This window comes from Pleurodeles waltl, chromosome 2_2 (genome assembly GCF_031143425.1).
Source record: "Pleurodeles waltl isolate 20211129_DDA chromosome 2_2, aPleWal1.hap1.20221129, whole genome shotgun sequence".
Taxonomy (NCBI): Eukaryota; Metazoa; Chordata; class Amphibia; order Caudata; family Salamandridae; genus Pleurodeles; species Pleurodeles waltl.
Window position 1 is genome coordinate 938,719,452 of NC_090439.1, and position 9,118 is coordinate 938,728,569.

Here is a 9,118-nt window from a genome sequence, read left to right on the forward strand (position 1 = left end):
AATATCTTTCTTCCTCCTTGTTTTTTCCTCTTTCTGTGTATTGCATTCTGCACAACACCTCTTGTGACTGTTTTTGTGCAGGAAGATGTGCCTTCCTGCACAAAAACAATCATCCTTACAATGCAGGCACCCTTGCATGATGGTGCAAAGGTGCCTGTGTTTGTGCTAGGGAGTAATTTGTGCACCAGCTCAGGAGGAGAGGACAGAAACGTGCTGTAACTTGTAGATACAGTCCATTTTCACCCTGTCCTGGTGCTGCAGGGTGGTACAGCAAGGCACCCTGCCTGCTCCTTGCTGGCAGTGTGTGTGCTGCTGACAGCGGTGTTCCCCTCAGACACAGTCAAAGGGAGCAGGGACAGGCCCTCCACTGGTGGGGGAGTAGGTGCCTCCCAGCTTGTTGGGGGCCTGGAGATGGAGTCTCTGGCCCCTTTCTTCTTTTTTAGAGGTGTGCAACGGGGCTTCCCTTGTCTTTGCTTCAGCCCTCCGGGAGTTGGAGGCTCCTGGGAGTGAGTAACAATGGAGGGAGGTGGCTCCGTGTAGGTTCCCTCCTGGGGACAAATAATAAAATAATCCCTGTTCTGATCCCTGGGCCCTGGCAAACCCTATGGGTAAGTTCTGATGATGTGGTGAAGCCCCACATGCTGCATTTCTTCAAGAAAGGGTCAATGGTTGCCAACATTAAAAAGGCCATTTATTTCGCCCAATCAGGTTGATTTGGACAAATCTGGTCTCATTTTATTCCCGGGAGAGAGCTCTCATGACCAGGAGCAGCTTTAGCAGACCCCTCACCTCCAAAGCAGCATAGTTTACAGAGACCTGGTTCCACTGACTCGCTGTGCCAGCTTTCCTCCTGGCCTTTCTCTGTGGGTGCAGAAATCCCAGGCTGTCCCCCAACTGGCCCTCAGGGGGGTTAAGGAGACCAGCCTTGCTGGCCCCTAGAGAGACCTACTGGTCCTGGGGATAACTGGAGCAGCGTCCTTAAACCTTTTGGGAATCAGAGTTCTCTCCTTCCATTTGTCCATTGCTGCCACAGTTCCAGGGTCCAGTAGTAAGAATCACAAATAGTACCAGAGAGAGTCTCCCTCTTTTGCAAGACTTTTTATGTTGGGATAGAATGTTCTAGAAGCTAGACACCCCTGGCCAATACTAGGGTGCCACATCAGCTCCCCAACCCTGTCCAAACTCTCCTGCACAGCATGCTGGAACAATTCAAAATGGCATCATGCAGGAATCACTGGTCACACCTCTTCCTGGGCTCTCATCTCTAGCCCTCACTGATATCAAGGGCAGAGCACTTCCCAAAAAACCTTTAACGAACAATCCCTTTCTGTGTTGGCTCCAGTTGCCTGCGCTTCCTCCTTTGTTCAGTGGGCCTGGGTTGTCTAAAGCATTGGTAGAATGTGGCAGATAATTAACCTGTGCAGATTTTGTTTATTCTCACTCTTTCTTGCTTAGGTACTGAAGGAAGCACTGTTAATTACTCCTTCTGTGTAGGGTGGCCTTTGTTCCTGCTGCTGGAGAGAAATGTAATTAACTTGCCACAGCAGGGAGACAAAAGGCCCTGGTTCTCATCCTCAGCTGAACCAGAGACACATGACACTCGTGGATGCCCCATTAGTTGTACAAATATCCTCTTGAAACTCTGAGATTCAGTTTTACTGCACATGTTCCACACCACTTTGATATGTCACTGAACTTTAAATGCAAAACTGCACTCCAAGGCTGTTTTCCTTCTGTAGCCCATATTTTTACTTTTGACGCAAAACTGAGCTAACGCAGTTTTGCATCAAAAAGTTTTGCGCTGACTAGCGTCATTTTTTAACGACACCCGGGCATCATATGTGCTCTATGACGCTGGGTGGCGGTAAAACTAGGTTAGAGTCATTTTGTCTGACACTAACCATTGCGCCTTGTCGTAAGTCAAAATGACGTTAACGGAGAAAAAGTGAATCTAATCCATTTTACATGTGAAGACGTTGCAAAACAGAAATGCCCCATTTTTACCTGCAATAGCGTCAAAAAGAGACTCTAACAGAGTAAACAGTGCAAAGGAGAGGCAAGATAGACCCAGAAAGCCAGAAGAGACACCAAGGAGACCCCAGACAACCAGGAACCAGCACCCAGGGGAGAGAGAAGAAATAGAGAAAGTGTTGTTTCAGCACAGAGGAGCATGAAATACTGGTGAAAGAGGTGATGGAGCACCAACATCAACTCTTCATCACCTCAAAATTGTCAATTGGAAGGAGAGAGGCAATTTGTCAGTAGATAGTGGACAAGATTAACAGTGTGGCAGAGGTCAGGAGAACTGTCACTGAGTGCAAGAAATGTTGGCATGACTGCAAGCGGAGGACAAAGGAAAAAATGGCAAGGAACAGGAAGTCAGCACTGCAGACTGGAGGTTGGAGTCCAGCACCACAAGAGGACCTGGACCAGATGGAGGAGATGGTTGCAACAGTCATCCCGGAAGAACTGGTCACTGGTATTGCAGGAAAAGACAGCGCAGACTACCAGGAAACAACACATATGCAGGGTAAGTTGCATAGGGGAAAAATATTCCAAAATGTCAAGTGCAAGAAGGGGGAGGCACATAAGTTACACACAATGCATGTCAGCCCTGCAAATCAGGCAGAGGAAAGAGCAAAGAGCCAGGGCATGGAACTCCCTGCACTGCCCATGCCAGGTGCAGAGGCTGTGCAGGGACACCCAGGGGCACGCCACAACACAACACACCACAAACAACCTCTGCATGCCAAGGCTGGTGGAAATGCTGAAACAGACCAGGAGGGTAGCGTTGAATGTAAAACTGGTCTGGTGTCACAGGACAGCTGGTATTGCAAGTATGTAATCTGTGGGAAACTGCCCAGTGCCAGGCCATTGGCCCAAGGGGAATTCCCCATTGACATCAGTTGCCACTACCACCTGTGCAGTTGGTGCTGGTCATTTAGGAAATGACAGGTGCCCATAGGACAAACACACTTGAAATGAGGGTTCAGTATGACTACCTGATCAATCCCCATCAAAGTAGCATCAGGCCCTGATCCAAGTGCAACTCCTGTCAACTGGTCATGTCCATAGACTCATTAAGCATCAGGCACTGTTGCATACATAATTCTGTACATAGCAGTAATCGCATACCCATGATGGCCATACCTGGGTTTACCCCTGTGCCTGTGTCAATTGAGCTGCAATGCCACCATGCAGCATCTCAGGTATCATAGTGCAAGGAGGACTGCATTGAGTGGGAGGACATATGTGTGTAGGAAGGCGAACACACCTGCACAGTCAGAAGATGAAATGGAACTCTGCCAGGTCCATCAGTGCAATGCATTGTTGCACACTTACACAAACATCAACATGAGGAACTAGCAATGGTAACAAGAGCATTGTGTCCTGACAATGTCATGCATGGGGTGGTACTAGGTCTCAGCACCGCATGGGTGTATGTGAAACATGAAAGACTGGGACAGGGGTATACTGCCATGTGTGGTGCCAAGGCCTCACCATGCAAATGGAAGCATAGGGAGGGTTGATGAGGACAAGAAGGTGCAAAGCCACAAATAGGAAATAACTCACACCTAGAAGATGTGACGCAGACAATTTCATAAACTGCCCTTCCCTACATGTGACATGCAAGTGGTGCATAGGGCTGAGAGACTGCAAACATTAAGTACACGAACAATGTATGGGAACCAAAATGACAATGAGCCACCAATAGGAAGTCAGTGACGTCACATCATATCAACTGCCACAACACAGACACACTAATTATACAATATTTCATTGCAGAGGATGATGGCTCTCCTGGAGATCTGACTCTCCTTGACTACCCTGATGCCCTGGATGACCAGCTGACAACCACCAACCTCCAAGATGTCCTGGGAACCCTCCAGACACTGCCTCCAGTCGAAAGGAGGAGCATTCATGTAGCAGCCATCCCAGAGGCAACACCCACCACCCCAATAGTACGACCTGCTAGCTCCAACACAGATGAGGACTCTGAGGACACAGGGACCACCTTTGAGAGAACAGTAGTGGGAGTCCAGCGGAAGCTGGCCAAGGAGGTGAGGGTGGGGATGCAAAGTATGGCAGCCAGCCTTGAGGGTATGCGCATGTGCATCATAAGTGCCACTGAACAGACAGCAGCCAAACAAGGCACACAATCCCCACTGCATGGAGTCCAGCAATGTCTTAGGGACCTAACCACTGTCATGAGGGAGTTGACACAACACCTTCCCTCCCAATCTCTCTGCAGCATGCATAAGAACAAGCTGGGCTCCATGCAATGGGAACTGGCCTCCCTCGGGGCAGACATGTCTACCTACCACAGGGATTTTGCTGCCATACTAAAAAGTCAGCAGCTCCTCCTTGCTGCAGTGATGCCAAATGTAGTTCCACATATGGCAGCTGCCGGGAATTTGGTGTCCACTTCTCCAACCACTGAAGTGTGTATGGCTCCATCTATCCCACTACCACCACCTCCACCATTAAGGGCAGTGGAGACAACACACACATCACAGGATGAAGATGTGGAACAGATCATCTTCACCCGTAGGAGTTTCCGGTAGCACCAACCCATGCCACATGGGCAGTGATTTCCCTTTGTCCTGTTCTTGACATCATGCCACTGGTGCTACAGTTGGTGACATGCACTCTTCACCAACACACTGTTATACTTCCCACTATGGACTGCAATTGTCTCTCACTACTCAATTGGCAATTAATGTTCCCCTGCACTGAACGACACTTTACCCAAGCATGTCCAATGACATGTCCCTCAACCCTGGACTCGTGTTGTGTCACAATTGAATGGATTTCACTAATGGGATCACAGACCTGGGCAATGTAAATATTGCACTACAACATTAAACACCACCTACACAACCAGCATGTCTCTGTGTAATGTGACACATCTACTATGCTGTAGAATTGTGATGCGTCTAACATGTCTATAGTCACAGAGTGTCAGTACAAGAGTGCAGAAATATGGGGGCACATATCTATGCCCAAGGTACCTACATGATGAACGTCAATGCTGGACTCATCTCCTACAAGCAAGTCACTGTGTATGTGAAAAATGTTGAATACATGTATGCCTCACCCACTACACACAGCAGGAATAGCTGTGAAACAGTGCTTGGGCAATAACGTCAGCTGGGAGTACCAGTGGAACACATTGGTGTGAAACAAATATACTTAACCTCATCTGAAATTGGCACTGCTCAGTTGAGCAGTGTTGACATGAAATGCAGGCTGTAAACAGACGTCCCACAGTGCCCAACATTCCGACACAGGACCCAAACAAAGACAGATTAAAAACCACCCCTACTTGTCCAATATATGGGAAACATGGTGACCTTGAGTGTGGGTACACTGGATGGCAGATACATAGACAAGTGGATGTGTTGTAGCTGCCAATGTGACAACTCAGGTGTAAGTGGTAATGAACATGTCAAGAGAGGGATCTGGATGCAGGACAGAATCCCTAAGCCAACACACAATTCTCACTGTACACTCATGGGAAGACCCTGAGACCCAAGCATATGACACTTGTAGTAAAGGAGTACCCAAAATGTCATTATATAGGTATAAAACTGAACTAAAACTATGAAAAACACCTATCCTAACCTAATTTATTCTACCTATACATTACCCACAACTGGCCCTAACTACCCTATGCTAAACTTACTTACCACATTTAAAAACACACTCTAAACATTGCCCCCCCATGCTCCTTATATCATGAGACACATGCAGGATTATACTAACCTAAACATATACTACCTAATACTAAACAAATATATTAATTTTTTGTATATTTAAAAACAAATGTTTTTTATTGTTTTAACGCATAAGTGCCCCAACATTACCCCCCATCCACCCACCCACAAACTAACATGTCATAATTTGAAAACCCACCCCACAAACCTACTTATACTATCTAAATAACTAACCTCATCTAACCTATCACTAACCCCCTAAAATCCACTACAAAATATGAAAACGAATGAGGACGGAGGGGACTGAACTGGGGTAAACTGGGGTATCAGTTCATAGGTTGGCCCTCTTGAGTATCCTCTTGATGACCTTCAGTCTCTTGGAGTCCCGGTTCAACTTCTCCTTGAGGCTGTCAGCTTCTTGAGGACCAGTTTCATATCTCTCTGTAGGTCCTTAATGTCCGACATGATCTACAAATGGATAGCCACCGTGTCCAGAAGAACAGTCACCCAAGCCCTCGTAAGCAGCAAGCTGGGCTACGCAATGCCCTCTACGCAGGAATCATGGCCAAACTCCAGAAGAGGCTACAACGCATCCAGAACACTTCTGCACGCCTCATCCTAGACATCCCCCGCCACTGCCACATTACAGACCACCTGAAAAACCTGCACTGGCTCCCAGTCAACAAGAGAATCACCAAACTCCTCACCCACGCTCAGAAAGCACTGCACACACCGGACCAGAATACCTCAACAGACGACTCTCCTTCTACACCCCGACCCGGCATCTCCGCTCTGCCGACCTCGCAACTGTCCCACGTGTCCGCAGAACTACAACCGGCGGTAGATCATTCTTGCACCTTGCCGCCAAAACTGGAACACTCTTCCCACCCACCTGCGCCAGACCAAAGACCTCCTTACCTTCAGAAAACCTCTTAAGACCTGGCTGTTCGAGCAGTACCATCACCTCCCCCCGTTGTCCCCACTCCCCTCCTCAGCGCCTTGAGACCCTCACTGGTGAGTAGTGCGCTTTACAAATTCCTGATTGATTGATTGGCATGTCCATGGCAGCAGGCATGGCGGGCTGTGGTGCCGATGTAAAGGGTGTTGCAGGTGGGGCAGAAGTGATGGTGGCGGCTGTGACCCCCTGCATTGCTGTGGTGTTTGGTCCACTCTCTGTGGGCAGTGTGGGTTCCCCCTGGCTGAATACCTGCCATTCCCCAATGGCTAGCTCCTGCAGATAGCATTATGCCATCCTGCGGTACCCAGACTCCACTGCTAATATGTGGCAATAGCGCACTGCCCTCTTTTGGAACAACCTGAGTTCCACACTGTCCATGTTGGCAGCTGTTAAATTGAGACAGGCAAACATCAGTGTCTGCATTGTGTGAGTACAGATGATACTCTAACACTCTACCACGATTTGCACATGCACTCCAAATCACATTCAGGATGATACAATGTCCCTGACAAATATAACATCAAAGCTGCCTACCCATCATGTCATTGACTCCAGAGCGATGCACAACAAGATTTGGAACCAAAACAACTTATCTGTGCATTGATTTAGTGCAATGTGTCACAATGCTAAGGCAGCAACAACTTTACATGGGCCAGGGCCGCTATTCTTCATCATCTGAGTCAACCTTAAACGACACATCACCAGAAACTGGTAGATGTTATTGGGAGTATGGTATGCAGTTGGTAATCATAAGGGGTCAGTGTTGATTGGGACACATGCAAGCCTGATTGAGATGACTGTCATCTACACTGTGACCATTACATCTACCTGAAAATATGTTGTTCCTCTACCCCTGTGCCTCAGAGCGGATGCCCATGCAATCCATCATCACAACTGTCGAGGTCAACCACTAAGGCATGTCCACTTATACATGGAGTTAGGGAGTGGACCACATGTGAGGCGGGCTGCCAAGTAGGAAGCAGGTATCCACAGGTCATTCACATCTACATTCACGTGTCCAGGTGTGGACACCCATCAACACCTGATCTGCCAACACTATTTCCTAAACACCCATCCCCATGGGTGGCCTTGACCTACATGTATGCCTATTACATACCACATAAGTGTCACGTAAATGGAGTACTACTTATGGGGCAAAACCATGCTGGGGGACAGTTGCCCACTACATGTACATTACAATTCAGGGCTGCACCAATTTGTGTGGAAACCTGGTGCATCACTGTGTTGTGAGAATAATGGTATGACCCAGTGCCAATATACTGACAGTGGTGAACTTCCAAGTCACATATGGGCCAACATGTTGCTAGTTATCACCTTGTTCACACGCTGCTGCTCATTGCACAGCACAAGACTCCCAAGATATGACTCTCTGCTCGTGAATGGGTAACCCTTGCATGAGACACAATGTCACCATCCAGCCTACTTTGAAATCTTATCCTGTGCCAGCTCATCATATCTAGCATTGAGTGCAAAACACAAGACTCACTCACACAACAGCCGCAATCACTACACAGGGCAGACATTATCACACTTACTGGATATATCTGGGTCCTGAAATCCTGCCACTTCTCCAATGGTGTAGGGGGCATGTCCACCTGTAAGACATGGGTGGAAAAACATGCTCAGTGTTAAATCATTGTCACTACGAGTGAACAACATATCACAGAATGTAACATTTTAGATGAGTGAGCTAGTGATCCTGCTTGAAGACCGTGCAACAGACACACCACTGCAAACTTACAGTGACACTGACACTCTGGTGATTGAGAACCACACATCTGCATACATGCACTGGACCTAAGACTCATGTAGTGCTATACCCTACAACAACCATATGTGGGGAATCCATTAAATATGGTACTCCATGGCATGATTTGGATTTCGGTGACAAACTCATGGCACTACCCTGGTGCACTGCAATACCAGTAACTGGTGTGTGCTTGTTCTTCAAGGCACACATTGTAATGGTTTGATGAACACGGGGTTACATTTTTAGTCTGCAATTATTATACGCACAGTGATCCATGACTGATGTGGCACAGTTGTATGTTGGTAACAAATGCCCCCTTGCCAGTGTCCCCTAAGACAGGTATGCACCCTTTGCCAACATGATGACAGGAATCATGTGTGTGTAATTATGACAATGTAGAGCTATACATGGATTGCCCACTTTGCTGTCAGGATCCAGTGAAATATGGTATGCTGCCAGTGTCTTGCCTTATCATCATTGACACAGTGCTGGTGCACAGGTGTTGCCATGGCCCCTAAAATGTGTGACTGAGTGACAGTCGTACATGACCTGCATTGTTAAAATGTATAGACATGTGAACTCCATCTCAGTACTGGGACAGTTACTGTTTGTTCTGGTTGCATTCAACCTGTCCACAAGCATTGCATGCAGCACACCAACACATCTGCTACT